Source organism: Schistosoma haematobium, chromosome 7, assembly GCF_000699445.3.
Source record: "Schistosoma haematobium chromosome 7, whole genome shotgun sequence".
NCBI lineage: Eukaryota > Metazoa > Platyhelminthes > Trematoda > Strigeidida > Schistosomatidae > Schistosoma > Schistosoma haematobium.
Window position 1 is genome coordinate 4,279,056 of NC_067202.1, and position 17,664 is coordinate 4,296,719.

A 17,664-nucleotide genomic window follows, 5' to 3' on the forward strand; every position below is an offset into this window, starting at 1 on the left:
GAATAGTGATAACCTTGGTTACAAGAGATAATTATAAAGAGACACATATATAGACATGTACTCATGTAATTTATTCATCTATATCTTCATGTATATAAATGTATTATGTAATCTATTCGATTAAAATATTTGATTGAAACAAGTGGTTACAAGAATGTAGATATGTCTAGATATATATATATATATGTCTATCCATCATTCATTTATGTCAGTCATCCTAATACATACATACTTATACTCACAGATATGTGTGTATGTGTAGTACATGTAGACTGTACATATACATGTACGCGCACACACACACACACAAAACTAACCACATACAATCAAGACCAATATACTTACTTCACATAAGTAGTCTTTAATGATTCTGATCAAATTCATATTAGCCATTATCATCATTTATATTATTTTATAATGTCAAACTTATGCAACATAAATTACATTTTTAATATTTAAGCAACAAACAAACAAAAAAGGAACAAAATAAACCCAGTTTCTTTTGTTGCTAAGTTAGCAACAACAAAATAGAATTTTACCGAATTGTTATAAAAGTTCTATATCTTCTATATGACATAATATAATTTTTTTGTGTGTGTGATGTACACAATTTTCAAATGTCAATTATGAGATCATAAAAGAAAAATACAAAAAATACATTTGATCCTGATTTAAAGTAAGTTCATTATTGATTGAATAATTTATTTTAAATATTGTGTTGCTATGGCTAGCCCTTTGGAACCCCTCTTAGCTGATGTATCTATGTCATATGTAGAAAATATGACGAGTGAGCTCATTAATGAGGTAACTTTGTATAGAATATACATGGATGATATACTAGTTATATGTGATAAAGCTTTTGAGGTTTCTCGATTATTAGATGTTAGGACTCGACAAGCATAATGAATGGTAACTTTGGGATCCATTTATGGATCAATACTATGAATATATTTTTATCGTATAATTGTTATGTAACTAAACTGTTCATATTCATGTCCCTTTTATTATGAGTTTTATTTTGACCTATGAACCATTATTATACGATTTAGCGTTATTGAGTTATACACAGTATATTAATTACTACCTCCCACATTCACAGCCACATTTGGCTAATTCTTGTACTAATGTTGTTTCATATTTTATTGGTATGTTGTGGTCTGTTTGATTGGTATATAAACTCAGTATGTTTGAAATATAAGAATTCATATTGCAAAGGCTGAGACTTGTGTTCTGGACTTAACTGGCTGGGCCAGGCGGAAAGCAGGATCGATGAGGACTCTAGACTGCTCATACGGGTTTATGTGTCTTTGATCCGATCGATAAGTCACTGCACATTAGTCGGTGGTCACAAATTATAACATTAGATAAACTCAATGGGATTCTAAACGATGTCGTGTTGACTTATGAAGCAGAAAATAACAGCCAGTTGGCCTTTTTAGACATACTTTTGAGTCGGAAGAAGGGTGGTACTATAAGATGGTCAGTTTATAAGAAATCAACTTGCATGGGGCAATACTTAAATTTCCATAGTTTCTGTCCATTACAATACAAGCAAGGCTTCATTAAGTGCCTCTTTAATAGGATTCAATGAATTTGCACTACTGACACGGTTGAAAAAGATGAAAAGTTACTGACACACATTAATTAAGAAAGATTAGTTCAGCGAAAAGTTCTCTTTCCGACGAATAGACTCTTCGTTGAAATAATCTTTCTTATTTAATGTCTTAATGGGTGTATTCGGTTTACTTAAACATTCCAATGACACATTAATATCAAATGGTTATGCACTAAAGTTTATTAATAACGTGCAAAAGTCAGTTAATGCCAAGACCTCTTGTTTATTCAGTTCCAATGAAAAAAGTTTATAAAGGTGAATCCAATAGTTTAGTTTTAATACAGAGATTCAAAGCAACCATCGAGAATACTTATTATGCTGTTCAATTGGTTGTGATTGAAAAGTCTAAGCCCATGATTCCAAACAGACCTAAACAATGCACAAATGATTACGTCACATCCCACTGTATTTACCAATTTACATGTTTGTGTGGATACACATACATATGGAGGAGTAATCGACCAATGCAATCACGCATCATTGAACATGTGTTTAAATGGCTTCAATACGAATTAGTGTCAAATGATTCGATCAACATGGGAAGTAGAAAACCATGTTCAACGATAGCGATACATATAATTAAAACAGGGTACAACATTGACATTAATACAACTTTTAAAACATTGTATAGAAATTGTCAAAGACTAATTCCCAAGTCTATTGAAGCCTTGACTATTCGTAGATTTACCCCCCCCCCTTATGTGTACAAAAACAATTTGTCATAACCTTGAATTTACCCTGGTAATCCTTGAGTCATTCTATGACCTAAGATAACGCAATAATTTCTTATTGTTTCTATACGATGTAAAATTGTTTCTCTCCTCTTTGTTACCTTTTTTTTTTAAAAATTGAACTTTCATTTAATTGACCTTTATTAATTTTCATATAAAAATGCCCTGATAAGTGTACATGTGTGATCAGTTTGTTCAGAATGTATAACGTCAATACATCACCAATTTTCAGATCAACTCCGTCTTCTCATTGTTCTATCGGAGTTTATTTTAAATAAGTAATAAATATTATCAGTATGGGGTTGTGGAGATAGTTAAGTTGTTTTTAAATAAAGCAAGAATACCCATTGAAATTTATCCAGAAATATGCAAAAAGCAATCCTCATACAAAATACGATGGAGTAGAAAGAAAAACCTGCTTCTTACACTTACGTTTCAAAGGTGATGAAATTGCTGGAATAATCAATCACAGAATAAACTCTGCGTTGAAAGTCACCTACCCATCAGCAAAACGCATGACAGTATGGCAAACGAACTGCTCACTTCAACAAATCAAAATCGACAAGCCGTCTTTTTTTAGTAGCTCCAACTGCATCTACCAATTTACATGTACGTGCCAAAGCACATAGATTGGAAAAACTGAGAGAAGAGCACATGTCCGCATTTCTGAGCATGTTCCAAAAAACTTGAGGCTGCGTGGGACTAGGGCTTTCAACAGTGCAATAGCTCGACATCTACTTGACACCGGGCACACCATCGACATTCTGCATGTTTTCAAAATTATCAATAGACAAAGAAGTACGACCACCCTCCGTTTTGCTGAAGCTATTATGATCAAAAAACTTAAACCTGACTTATGCATTCAAAAAGAGAGTTTAATTAACTTATCACTACCCTGATAACCCTTTTTTTATTTTTTTATTTATTTTAAAGTATTTATACTCCCCCCGTATTACATAATTCTTAAACCACATTATTATTCACACATTTCCACCACCTGATCCTCTTAAATTATCTTAACTTTTCAAATTTTATTTAATTATTATTACGTAACCTATCTTATGATTATTCAATTCCATTATTACACCACCCAACCCGAATTAATTCCTTTTGACCTCTGACCTGTTCTAACATATATATACATTTATAGTTATTATTGTAACCCAGTTATTTACACTCATCTATGTCATTTGTTTTCACTCTATCTCAATGTAAAAATTCTGTCACATTTTTTGGTTTGTAAGCAGCTGACGAGAAACCTCGAAATAATATGAATTCATACTATTCTGCATCAATGTTTGTTCTTGTTCTATTTAAATTCATAAAGGGAACCAATTGCATAAGTTGTTTTTTCTTTTTTCTTTGTTGTTGATTGAGATCATGAATCGATTGATGGTAGACCGCTATTGGAAAACCTGGAAGTACTGAACAGTCATTTGCTAATCGAAAACTTTACAATCTCCCTAACCTTATTAGTGATTGACTCCAAGATGATTTTCTAAAGTTCTAGTGAAAAGCCATGATCAGTGGAGTTTAATACATGTTGGGTAGAAACAGTTATCTATCTTAGACAATGAATGAATGATTGCGTAACCATTCACGAATCAATAGAAGTTAGACAATAACACTGTTGAATTCCGGCTCAGTGATCTAGAGTTTAAGCGTTTACATGCAAGACTGAAGGTCATGAGTACAAATCCCGCGAGTGCGGTAATGGATACTCACTGTTGAGGATCTCATACTAGGACGAAATAACCGTTCAGTGCTTCCAGGTTTCCAATTATGGTCTAACATCAATCGATTCATGATCTTAATAAAAAAAATTAATAAACAAACTGATTGTAGAATATGTACTTCAATATGAATAATCTTCTATTGTAATAATTAAGCTTTATTCATGTAAATGAATGAAATCCGTTGAAATCATTCATTGAAGTTGTATAATCATAGAAATAAGGATCTAGTAATCGTATTGAGTTTGTTGAAGTATAAAAAAGAGGATTTGACAGACTACGAGAATGTAATGTAATGCTCTAGAAATTAAAGGCAAAATACTAAGATGGAAATACTTCTCTTGTTATAGTTAGTTAGTTATATAATATACCCTTGTAGGTCAGAGTAATTTTACATTGGTTTACATTAGAACCAAACATCAAACACCCTGGTGAACCATTCGCATCATTCATATACACATTCACATCACATATATAGTCATTCCAATCAATGATCGCATGAATCAATTATGCAGAGCACAAACAGGTGAAAGTTGACCTAATCAAACTCACTAATGTTAGCAATGACAACATGCCTTACAATGTCTCAATGACAGTGGCCCTTGAGAACACTGAAAAGCAACCACTAATAGGAATTTAATCAGTTAACCAGCAAACCAATTTTGTGCATGAACAGTCAGCAAAACTTGTCAAAGTAATGCTGAACCATCCACAATATCAATGGCAAACCTCCAGTCTCATATGAGACCTTCAGTTCAACATAGCAATATAGCTTCCCTTGTTAGAAGAAGAAAACTACAAGGTAGTAAATAGTTCAATACACGAATATCTTTTTTGATGGGGTTTTGTTCTCTTAGCTTGATGGTTTGGTTGTGGAGCTTTCATCGTTTTTCTGAACGACATCATCAGCACAAACTTCAGGTAGAAGTCTACGACCATCTCAACACGAATATCTCATTGATTCTAGGCAAACTGTCTTAAAATATTAATCCTTAAAAATACTTTACATGGTCAATTAAACTAGTTCAAAGTAAGCACGAACTAAAACTTTAAAGGTTTCAATAATACAAGCAGTTCAAGATTGAACTCCAATTAAAAACAGAAAATATAGAATCCTAATTGTTTTGTAGCTCTAACAACTCTTCTAATTTATATCAGAAGGGTTTTTGTAGATATTATAGTAATTTCAATGGTTGAGATCATGAGTCAATTAAAGATAGACCACCATGGAAAACTTGGAAGGACTGAACGACTGTTTCGTCTTATTGTGAGACTCTTCAACAGTGCGCATCCATGATCCCGCCTCCCGAGATTCGAACCCAGGACATATCAGTCTCACGCACGAGCGCTTAACCACTAGATTCATTTAGTTTTTACTTAGCAATCAGTTGCTTATTATCCTAATGTTTATTTTTTCAATTTTTTCCTTGCATCTGTCTTGTTCTTTAACCTATTTTCCGATCATTTTATTCTTCCCTAATCTCTAGATCACTAAGCAACTTTCTTATGTTCTTTGAAATCTTTGAATATTGTCATTGTATATTTTAATTGATTATTATAAATCTTAGATCACTAAGACTTATTTTCAGTCGTTTTCAGTTGTTAGGCATTCTTTTAATGTCTGCCTTCAATTCCTGATGTGGTGTGTTCATCGGCTTTCGCCTTTAACGTTTACCGTCAAGATTCCAAGTTAACACATGTCTCGTGATGCAGTTTGATGATTTCCTTAATGTTTGTCCTATCCATTTCCAATGTCTTTTCCTAATTTCCTTTTCAAACGAAACCTGGTTTGTTCTCAATATCAGTAGGCTGTTGCTGATGGTATCCGATCAACGGACATTGAATATATTGTGTAGACAATTGTTTAGAAACACTTGTGCATTTTTGATAATGTTTATAGTAGTGGTTTTCTAAGTTTCAGCTCCATTCAGCAGAACCGTCTTGACGTTCATATTAAAGATTCTGACTTTGATATTGGTTGATAATCTGTTGTTTTGAGTCCCATATATTCTTCAATTGTAGGAATGCGACCCTTCGATCCTTTTCAAAATGAATATGGCCAACTGAATTGCCATTAGACTATTTAGTTCAATAAAAAGTTTTCTTTTTTGTGGCCTGGGATCTGACTCCAATTAGATCATACGAATGATTTCTGTCGAAATAAATATATTCAAACATCCGTTCTCATATTTGACTTATTTTAATTTCGTTATTCACCAACGCGTGTTAGATCGATGACGAGGATAGTCACGATGTATATTTCGTTAACAATCATTCGTACAATCTAATTAGAGTCAACTAAAGAGTTCCATATCCTAACAGTGATTTGTTATGAAATCATAATCTTCAAAAAAAAAACTAGTGCACATTACCTTATAATCACTTAATTACTTAATAATTTAATGGTTGAGACCATGAGTCAATTGAAGCTAGATCACCATAGAAAACGTGGTAGCACAGGATAATCATTTCATCATAGTACAGGAATCCTCAGCAGTGCGCTTCCACGACCCTGCCTCGCGGGACTCGAACCCATGACGTATCGGTCTCTCACGAACATTTAACCACTGAGCTGGCATCCAACAGTGTTAAAGTATAACTTCAACCAATTCACGAAATCGCGCCACTGTCCACCATTATCTTCACTGAGTTACTATCTCACAACACACCTAGTTGAACTCCATAGTGATATAGCTTTAATTGACTCATGAATTCAACAAGTAAAATATCTTTTAATTTATACAGAATAAGGGGATTGTATCTAACAATGAAGTCCAGAACACTGATTTCATTTTATTTAGGATCTTTTACCTAGATGTACTTGTATCCCAGTGCTTAACCTCTAGATCACTGAGCCGGCATCCATGGTGATTTAGCTTCAATTGACTCATGATCTCAACTATTGAAATTACTATAATATCCACAAAAACTTCTTTCTGATACAAATAATAATATCACAAGGGGTTTTGTTGAGATTGTAGTGATTTCAATAGTTGTGATCATCAGTCGCCCGCGAGACTGATGGATTTTAGGTTCGAATTCCGCCAGACGGGTTCATGGATGCGCATTGCTGAGGAATCCTACAACAGAACGAAACGGTTGTACAGTGCTTCCACATTTTCCATAGTGGTCTAACTTCAATTGACTCATGATCTCAACAAATAATAATCTTGAAAATTTCACATTTCCTTTTATAATATTGATTAAGACTACTTGCAAGTAGCAAAACGGAAAATGGTATAAACTTCTGAGTTGAACTGAACTTAATGTTAAAGATTCTGCTTTTCATAATCTTAAAGAAAATTAATATCAGATGGGTTTTGAGGATATTATAGTAATGTCAATGGTTAAGATCATAAGTCAGTTGAAGATAGACCACCATGAGAAACCTGGAAGCACTGGACGGCCGTTTCGTTCTATTGTGGGACTCCCCAGCAGTGAGCATGCACGACCTCGCCCTGTGCGAGATTCGAACAAAGGACCTATCAGTTTCGTGCGCGAGCGCTTAACCTCTAGACTGCTGAGCCAGCTGGCATCCAGCGGTGTAAATGTTTAACTTCAACTAATCCATGAAATTGAGCGACATATTCACCATTGTCTTCAGTGAGTTACTATCTCACAACAGATCCGATTGAACTCCACTGGTCACTACTTCTCACTAGAACTCCAGGATATACTTCTTGAAGCCAGTCTTTACTGAGCATATGTTGAATAGTATCAGAAGAGGGTTTTGTGGAGATTGTAGTAATTTCACCACTGAGGAATCCCACGAGAGGACGAAACAGCCGTCTAGTGTTTCCAAGTTTTCCATGATGGTCTAGCTTCAAGTGATTCACGATCTTAACCACTGGAATTAAAGAAAATTGTGTAGAATAATCATTTAGCGGAACGAGAGCGGAATAAAATTAAATCTTTGTTGATTAGTATAGTTAAACTAATATGAAAATGATATGATGGAAAGAAAAGTCAATTTTTCGATTGATTTACTCATTATGAGTTTTATTCAACATTCAACATCCATTTTGATTCAACATGAGAATCATTCAGTGTAGTATTTGATTTGTTTTCCCAGTATGATATTTTATTCTGTATAATACACGAGATATTCTTGTATTCAGTTGACATGAACTATGCTTACAGTCTGTGATTTATTATAACTGAGTATGTGATTTAATCCTAATTATTAATCAAAAATGGGTGTAAAATCAATATATAAACCAGTGTATTTTAGACTAGATTCGATTCGTCGTCCTCGTCATAGTGTTTGGGGGCTAATCAATTTTCACTTATACCAGTCTATATGTTCTTACTTTCACATCGTGGAAATCGCAGGAGTCCCTCGTTCCTAGTGTAAGTGATCAGCGGCTTTTTCCGGCACAACAATTGCGACGACTCAAACATAATAGAAAGCCAGAAATTCGATTCCTCATAATAATAATAATAATAATAATAATAATCGTTTTGTTCGTCGCTAAATGTTTGGTAGAAAGGAAAAGGTTCTCAATGAAACATTTTACGATAAATTTCGTTTCAGTGGTGTTCTTCATTTGAACATCTTCAATCGTACATATGTAATATGTATAATACATGAATCATATGGTACTTTTCTCTTGTTTTGTTAAACAAGAATAGACAAACAATGTAAATCTAGTAACGTTTATAATAATCATAATTATTATGGGCAAATATTTGGCGATATTAGATGATATGAATCATAATCGATCATAATAATGTAAATGTACATACTTCCTTCCTTCCTTCCTTCCTTACCTACTTACTTACTTGCTTGCTTACTTACTTACGCTGGTTACCCCTCGTTCTTTTCATGTCTGCTTTCCTGTTTTCCGTTTCCCTTCAAAATTTTAAGTTGGTGGTTGCCTAGTGATGCAGTGTGGTGATTTCCTTAATGTATGTCCTATCCACTTTCAATGTCTTTTCCGTATTTCCTTCTCTTCTGGAAGCTTATATGTTCTCTCCTACAGGAGGATGTTGCTGATGGTATCCGGTCAACAGACATTCAGTATCCTACGTGGACAATTGTCTAGAAATACTTGTGCTGTTTTGATTATGATTGTAGTAGTGCTTCAAGTTTCAGCTCCATATAATAGAAGTATCCTGACGTTCGTATTAAAGATTGTGACTTTGATATTGGTTGATAGACAGTTATTTTGAGTTCCATACGTTCTTCAACTGTAGGAATAAGGCTTTTATTTTGTCAATCCTCACGTTTATCTCTGCATCAGATCCTTCTTGTTTATTGCTGATGATGACCAGGTACGTGAAAAATTCCACATCTTCCAGAGTTTTTTAATCAAGTGTGATTGTGTTAGTGTTCTCCGTGCTGTATTTGAAGATCATGCTTTTTCCTTTAGGTATATTGAGACCTACCGATGTAGAGGCTGCTGCTGCATTAGTTGTCTTCATCTGTAATTCAGATATACGTACTGTTTAATTTCCAGTAGATCAACTAAGAATTTTGTTATTTTATTGAATTCCTTCTATGAATATGAATACTAATATTACTTCTATTAGCCTAAGATTTATCTTAATAATCTTGTTATCTTAATGGATAGATATGATCTGGTAACTTGAAGCAATACACAAACTTCCATCTGAAGTTTATGCTGCTGCTGATGTTGTTCAGAAGAACAGTGAAAGCTCCACGACCAAACTATCTAGGTCAGATAACAAAAATACTCCATCGAAATCATTCACCCAAGTTATAAATCTCCATCATCTCAAAACACACATATCAAAAGCTATACATATTTCAAATCTATAACCGTAGTTTATATCTTCAAAAGAAACTTGCTACATTCTTATTCATTTGTTGACCGGATATAACTTGATAAATGATTTTATTATAATATTTTATAACCTATAATTATTTGTGATTCTTTTTCTTTCGGTTTATATTCCACACTACTGAATTATTTATATACTACTTATTACGTAACTTTGATAATATTTTGTGACTATCATTTTTAAAGTCTATTTATCATTCAATCTAGAATAATCAATATTTGCGAAAATGTCTGGATAATAATTAAAGGATTAATACTATCAGTTGTGACTATACAGTATCTAACTAAGTTATACATGTGATAATGACCTTAATAATAATAATGATAATTTGAACAGTTGAGATCATGAGTCAATTGAAGCTAGACCATCATGGGAAACTTGGAAGCACTGGATGGCCGTTTCGTCCTATTGTGGGACCAGTGGAGTTCAACCGGATCAGTTGTGAGGTAGTAACTCACTAATGACAATGGAGGACGTGTCGTTCAATTTCGTAGATTAGTTGAAGTTAAACATTAACACCGTTGGATACCGGCTGGCTCAGTGGTCTAGTGGTTAAGCGGTCACGCATGAAACTGATAGGTCCTGGGTCCAAATCTAGCCAAGCGGGATCGTGGATGCGCACTGCTGGGGAGTCCCACAACAGAACGAAACGGTAGTCTAGTGCTTCCAGGCTTTCCATGGTGGTCTATCTTCAATTGACTCATGATCTCAACCGTTTAAATTACGAGAATCTCCACGAACCCTTTCTGATAATAATGATAATTCTAATCATTGGGCTTGTGTTAATGTTGGAGGTTCTGTGAAAATGATGAAAATGTTGTGGTTAAATCATATATCGATCTTAGTTAGACCAATTATCAAAACAGGAATGTATAAGGTAGTTGTTTCTTTATTGAATGAGATTATGACTATCTTCCATCGCACTCAATTTACAGCATTTCATGATGAAATTATGCTTTATTGATAATATTCAATGACTTTTGAAATAACCCTTTGCAAGGTTATGTCCTATTTTAGTCAAACATGATTTCAGATGATATACAGATATCTATACTACATTGTATAGAACCTTAGACAACAGTTTTCATTGTTATTAAGAATTACAATTAAGAGATTCAGTTAGAAATAATCGTTAAGAATCCAGTGGGTAAACGCTTCGTAAGCATATGAATGAATCCATTTTCAAATAGTTCCTCGATTTTAAGCATTAAGAACCTTCAATTAACTCTCAAGATCTAATAAATCATTCTTTAGTTTTCCTCTACTTGCTAATTTTCAGTCTTCTAGTCACTAATTATTGGTAAGTTTTACAGATTCTGTACTGATCTTTTAATGAGATATAAAGCTTCTGTCATTACGATGCCTACTATCTTAAACCTGATTAGTTCATCAGTAGATTATACTTTAATCCATTTCAAATAATGAATAATGCATAAAGTAATTCCCTTCAGGAATTATTATCATAAGGGATTGTAACTTGTATCTTATCATTGAAGCATGTAAGAGAACCAACTGGATTTCAGTAACGTTGATTATTGAAACTTGACTAATATAAGTTTATTGTGGATATGCACTGCTGAGGAGTCCCGTAATAGGACGAAACGGTCGTCCACTGTTTCCAGGTCTTCATGGATGGTCTAACATTGATCGATTCATGATCTCAGTCAAAAAATTAACAAGCTCTAAAACCCCATAGTGGAAATAAATTGTACTGTGATATGTCTTATGATTAACGGATCAATGAAATCCTGAATGATTATGAAGTAAATATTTTAAGTCTAGTGAACTTTGGTTTTTGAAGATCAAACCATGAATTGATTTTAGTTAAACTGTTGTTGGACTCCGAAAAGTATTTGCAAGCTGTTTCGTTCAAGTAGGTGATTTCTCAGGAGTACACAATCACGATATAATTGTAATCAAAACCTGGACAGTCAGGTTTCACTGCCAACAGTTAACGTTTAGACCACTGGGACAACGTTAACTGATATTCATGTCTAACTTTAGTCAGTTCATGATAATAGGCGATCCTCTTGAATTGTCTAAGGTAGATAACTCCCCAATACACAATATTTCTGAAGTTCAAAGGTCGCCGATTTTCACTCTGACTTTAGGAATTGTATTTTGAAGCCAGTAATTTGAAAACATCTCTTAAATATTATCATAGGGGATTCGTCAAGTTTACAGAATTCTTATCATTTAAATGACGAATCCCCATAATGAGGTTGTGAACGCTCACTTTTGAATAATCTCGTATTTGAAATAAACAACTTTTCAGTGCTTCCTGGTTTTTACTAGTGGTCTAGCTAAGGTCAATTCATGGTTGAAACTTTAAAAACTGGATATTCATCAAATTCTTATCATCCATTTTCAATACATGTACACACTAATGGATTCTATCTTATTTGACATACTGAGAATATGTCAACTCACTTCCTGTTTGTTTGTCAGTTTGCTGACTACTCATTTCAAAAGGAACTTATCTTTCGATATGTATTTGAGTTTTCCCGTTGTTATTATTATGAACTACATTTGATCGATCTTGATTGGCATATGGTGAATCTTAAGCTGATCGCCTTGATATTGCTATGGTTAGACGTTTTTTAATAGGTAAATTGTAGCTATCAGCGGAATCCAAGACTTGACTTTTGTCCTTTTTCGGATCCATCTTACTTACTACTTACTTACTTACACCTGTTACTCCTCGTGGAGGAGCATAGGCCAGCCACCAGCACTCTCCATTTAATCCTGTCCTGGGTAATCCTTTCCAGCTCATTCCAGTTACTATTCATCCCTTTCATGTCTGCTTCCAATTCTCAACGCAATGTGTTCTTTGGCCGTACTCTTTTCCGCTTCCATTCAGGATTCCAAATTAGTGTTTGCCTTGTGATACAGTTTGGTGATTTTATCATTATTTCTACGTAAATGTATCTCAATGTTTGTCAACATCCATATCATTTCCTGTTAAATCTTATCGATAACCTATAGTTGCGTGAATCGACTGTTCAATACTTCCTGAGTTTTTATTTTTTTATGGTTATTTAACTAATCTATGTTCGTTTTGCAAAACGATAAAACTATCTCTTCTTTTTTGCTTTCAAAATTATCTTGTTTTTACCGAAATGTTGACGAACCTATCACACAAAATGTATACAACCTCCTTTGTGTACAGAGTAAATAGCTCTTAGTATAAATTCACTTGGTATTGTTTTGCTTGAATCTTACCATTGATGTTTAGGACTGCAATTGACGTATATGTATCTTGTGCAGATAGCCTCGATATTGCCTTAAGTCACAAGCATTCTAAGTAGTGGAATCCAGGACGCGCGTTTCGTCCTATTTGCGACTCGTCAGCTGGATGTATCTGCATCTTAGTTGATGTTTACTCTGGGACTCGAACCCAGTACCGTTCATTTCAAATGCCATTGCGTTATCCACTCAGCTACTGAGTTCTGATAGCCACTTGCTTGTGCAATCAGGTGAAGTTTAAATTCACTTGATGTTATTTACTTATATTTTCCCATTGTTATTTTGGACTGCAATTGATCAGTCTCTTGTTAGCTACTTTCCATCTTTGCTTAAAAACACCATGTTTTGTTGACATGAATTTTGATTGATTGTTGTCCGTTAGTATGGTGGTACTGTTTCTACATTTAGATTAATTTTTTACTCCTATGACCTGCTTTCTGATCTTGAAGTTACTTATCATTCCCCTTATTGAACTGACAAGTTGAGTCTAGTTCGGTGTTGTTTGATTGATTGTTATATGACTCGAGTATCATGCTTCCAAGAATTCTCTGATTTTCTTTATATTTCTGATAATCTCCTAGCCAAGTCCATGTTCACAACTGTCTACATGTATTGATATAAATGAAGATAGGTTATGCCTTTTAACAACTAGCTGACATTGATGAAATGTCCAACAGTGGAGTAGTCTCCTTATCCACTATAGTGTTTTTCTCAGTTATTGTAATTATTTTGTAGATCACGCCGACGCATGGAAACAATCAAAACAAATAAACAAATAAAGGTTTGATAATTTTAGACAAAATCTCAACGAATTCCATATTAACAGAACAAGATGTTTGTCAGTTATGAAGAAATCAATAACAACTCACTTTATTTTGTACTGTTGTTTAGAAAAAACAACGAAAGCTTTACTTATTTACTTACTCCTGTTACTCCTAATGAAGTATAGGCCACCGACCAGCATTCTCTAATCCACTCTTTCCTGGGCCTTCCTTTCCAGTTCTGTCCAATTTTTTTTTCATTTTCCTCATGTCTATCTCCATTTCTCAGTGTAATGTGTTCTTTGGTCTTCCTCTTTTCCTTTGGCCTTGAGGATTCCATGTGAGGGCTTTCCTTGTGACACTTTAGAATTCAACAATTTAGTTCAGAGAATATAACACCTCCAAAAATAATCATACCACCACCTACCGACAGTTACTAATCTTAAAAGGCAATAAATTGCTGACATAGAAAGACTGTTGTTAATTTGCATCAAAGTTTCATTAAAGTGGAACTTAATACAGTCTCAAATATTTCTTGCTGAAGATTCTTTATTGTAACTAAATACATAATGTTGAATAAAACAATTATAAACGGTATTCTTCACAGGTTGGTCTCATTTGAGGATCCGTTGAAAATCATGTAGTACTGGATAGCACCTTCTCCCTAGAATGTTACTCAGACTCGTTTGAAAATTGAACCGAATGCCTGCAGGTTTCACAGTGGTCGCTAGACTATTAAATGACGCAATCCACATTCAATAGTACACAGTCTCAACTTCAATCCATTCATGTTATAACATGATATTTATCCTATTCAGTTAGTTTTTGCTGTTTCACTTGTAACATATTCGAACCCATCAGGTCATGACTTCTCAAAAGAATTTCAGGAACTCATCTAGATCCTTTGAAGCTTCATAAGTGTGTATTATATGATGTAAAGAAAAATCAATTTTCGATTGATTTACTCATTATGAGTTTTATTCAACATTCAACATCCGTTTTGATTCAATGTGAGGATCATTCAGTGTAGTATTTGTTACTGTTATCCCAGTATGATACTTTCTTCTGTATAATACACGAGATATTCTTGTATTCAGTTGACATGAACTATGCTTACAGTCTGTGATTTATTATAACTGAGTATGTGATTTAATCCTAATTATTAATCAAAAATGGGTGTAAAATCAATATATAAATGAGTGTATTTTAAACGATATTGATTCGTTGTCGTCGTCGTGTTTTGGGGCTAATAAATTTTCACTTATACCAGTCTTTATGTTCTTACTTTCACATCGTGGGAATCGCAGGAGTCCCTCGTTCCTAGTATAAGTGATCAGCGTTTTTGTTTTTCCAGCACAGCAATCAGCGACGACCGAATATAACAGTGTATTAGTAAGGAGTCCCATACAAGAGCAAATCAACTATCCAGTATCCTCTAGTTTCAGTAATACTTGAAATGAGTCCAATCAGTGAAGAATTACCCTGAATTGTTATGTCTAAAATAATTTTGTAATTTTTTCAATTGAACTGTTAATCAATCAATAGGATCTGTAGGTAAGAGGTTTTATATGATAAAATCTAATTGCTGTCTGTATTCATTGATCATTGAGGCAGTAATTACCAAGCTTATTGTCTAATCTATAATATTTGAACATATAAATATTGATACGAAGGGGCACCGAATACATATGTGCCACACAAGTCAATTGATTTGTGTATGGGCTGTGATACTGCCCAGGTGCCAAGACCGAAAAAGATGGTTTTCTTAGAGGGCCACACCCGGAGCCTTCGACCTAAAGGTCTGATGCACAAAGCAGTGGAGCAACATCAGGAGATGCAATCTCATGGTAAATGGTGACCAACGATTGATTCATACGCCATTTGTTCCTTCAGGATACTGGAGCCCATGTACACTATTAGTTTGAAATCAGAGTTTTCTAATTTCCCTAGGTGGATCCTCCATATCCACCAACCCGGTTAATGAGCCGGATGTCTAATCTATAAGGTTGATTGAAGTTTGTTGACCAGGTGTTGAATGTATTCGATTAGGTGAATAGTTATACATTAAAGTTTACTTTATTCTAGTTCTAGGTGGATGTATACAGTCAGAAGGTACTAATGTATTTTGTTGGATTCGAAATTATATTCTCTAATATGACAATCGATGTCACTATTGAGATTTTTAAACAGCAATGAGCACCAGTCCTGTCAAGATTGAAGACGTACATTCCTGATAAGAGCGAGAGAGTTCTGTCTATTACTTTTAATGACCAAACATTAGCTAATACATCTTTGGAAAAAAACCCAACTGCCTACTCGAAATAACGTTTTCTTAGTTGCACATTCTTTAATTGGTAAATACTCCTGGATCTAGTTAAACTGTTTGGTACTTGTCAGTAAGATTTGTCTGAAACACTGAAAAAAAAATTGATGATTCAAGATAAACACATGATATTACTGCCATACTATTCAAGTTTCAACCAATCTCTTGAAGTTCAGTAATATTTCTAATAACTGTTCACTTGGTTATAAGCAATGTCTTATTATCTGATTGCTCGGACTGATGAAGTTGTAATTTGATTAGGCTAGGCTAAATTACTTGTAATATTTGTATGAACACTATGCAATTTCAATCTAATCTTAAATCACTCAAATACCAATAAACTGTAATGTTATATTCTATCGTTTATAACTGGTTTCATGTTATGAAGATATTTTTTGTCATACGTTGGCATCGATATGTGATATCACTGGAAATCAATAAGAGTTCGAAAGCTGCCGATTCCTAAACTAAAATTTTATAATCACAGAGGGATTTTGTGGATATCATGGTAATTTAGTAGTTGAATTCATGTGTCAATTGAAGCTAGATCACTAATGGAAAACCTGAAAGCACTGGACGACCGTTTCGTCCTATTATGGAACTCCTCAGTAGTGCGCATCCATGAATCAGCCTCACTAGATTTCAACCCATGATCTATCAGTCTCGCGCACGAGCACTAAATCTCTACACCACTAAGCTTGCATCCAATGACGTTAATGTCTAACTTCAACCAATCTACGAAATTGCGCCACCGTCCACCATTGTCATCAGTGAGTTACTATCTCACGACAGACCCGGTTGAACACCACCATTATTATTATTATTATTATTATTATTATTACTACTACTACTACTGCACATATTCCATGCAATAATATTACTAATGACTAACTAACTGATCACGGGATTCCCCAACCGTGTGAATTTACAGTACCAACATGAATCTCAAACAGAATCACGAAACCCTACTGCAATTATGTTCACTTCACATTACTGAGTTAGAATTTAAGGGTTCATATTTGTAGTTCAAGTCAATTTGTTAATATGAGGAAATCGATGTATACAAATATATATGGGTATTTTTGTACAAAATACTGTTTATTTATCAACAACTGTACATAATAACATCATTTTCTTCATGAGAATCCTTTCCATACATAGTGAATATAATTTCTCGGATGCTCACTGCTGAAGAGTCCCACAATAGGATGAAACGGCGATCCAGTGCTTCCAGGTTTTCCATGATGGTATAACATCAATCGGTTCATGATCTAAACCATTAGAATATAGGTATTAATGCCTAGCTTCAACCAATCGACGCAACTGTTCGACCATCTTCTAATGTACTGAGGTAGATATCTGCCTCAACCCACTGGTCACGGCTTCTCATTTGAACTCTGAGAATTCCCTCACGAAACTAGTCACTAGTGAGCACATGGAAATTATCAGT

General features: G+C 34.2%; 1 protein-coding gene across 1 annotated transcript in view; it reads left to right on the forward strand.

Annotated features, from left to right (window-relative positions):
• The first annotated feature begins 368 nt into the window (after window positions 1-368).
• RASGRF1_1 (Ras protein-specific guanine nucleotide-releasing factor) overlaps window positions 369-17,664 on the forward strand; it is a 170,800-nt gene continuing 153,504 nt past the window's right edge. Inside the window, exon 1 of the mRNA XM_051217838.1 lies at window positions 369-676. The gene's annotated coding sequence lies outside the window, so the exon portion shown is untranslated. The remainder of the gene's footprint in view (window positions 677-17,664) is intronic.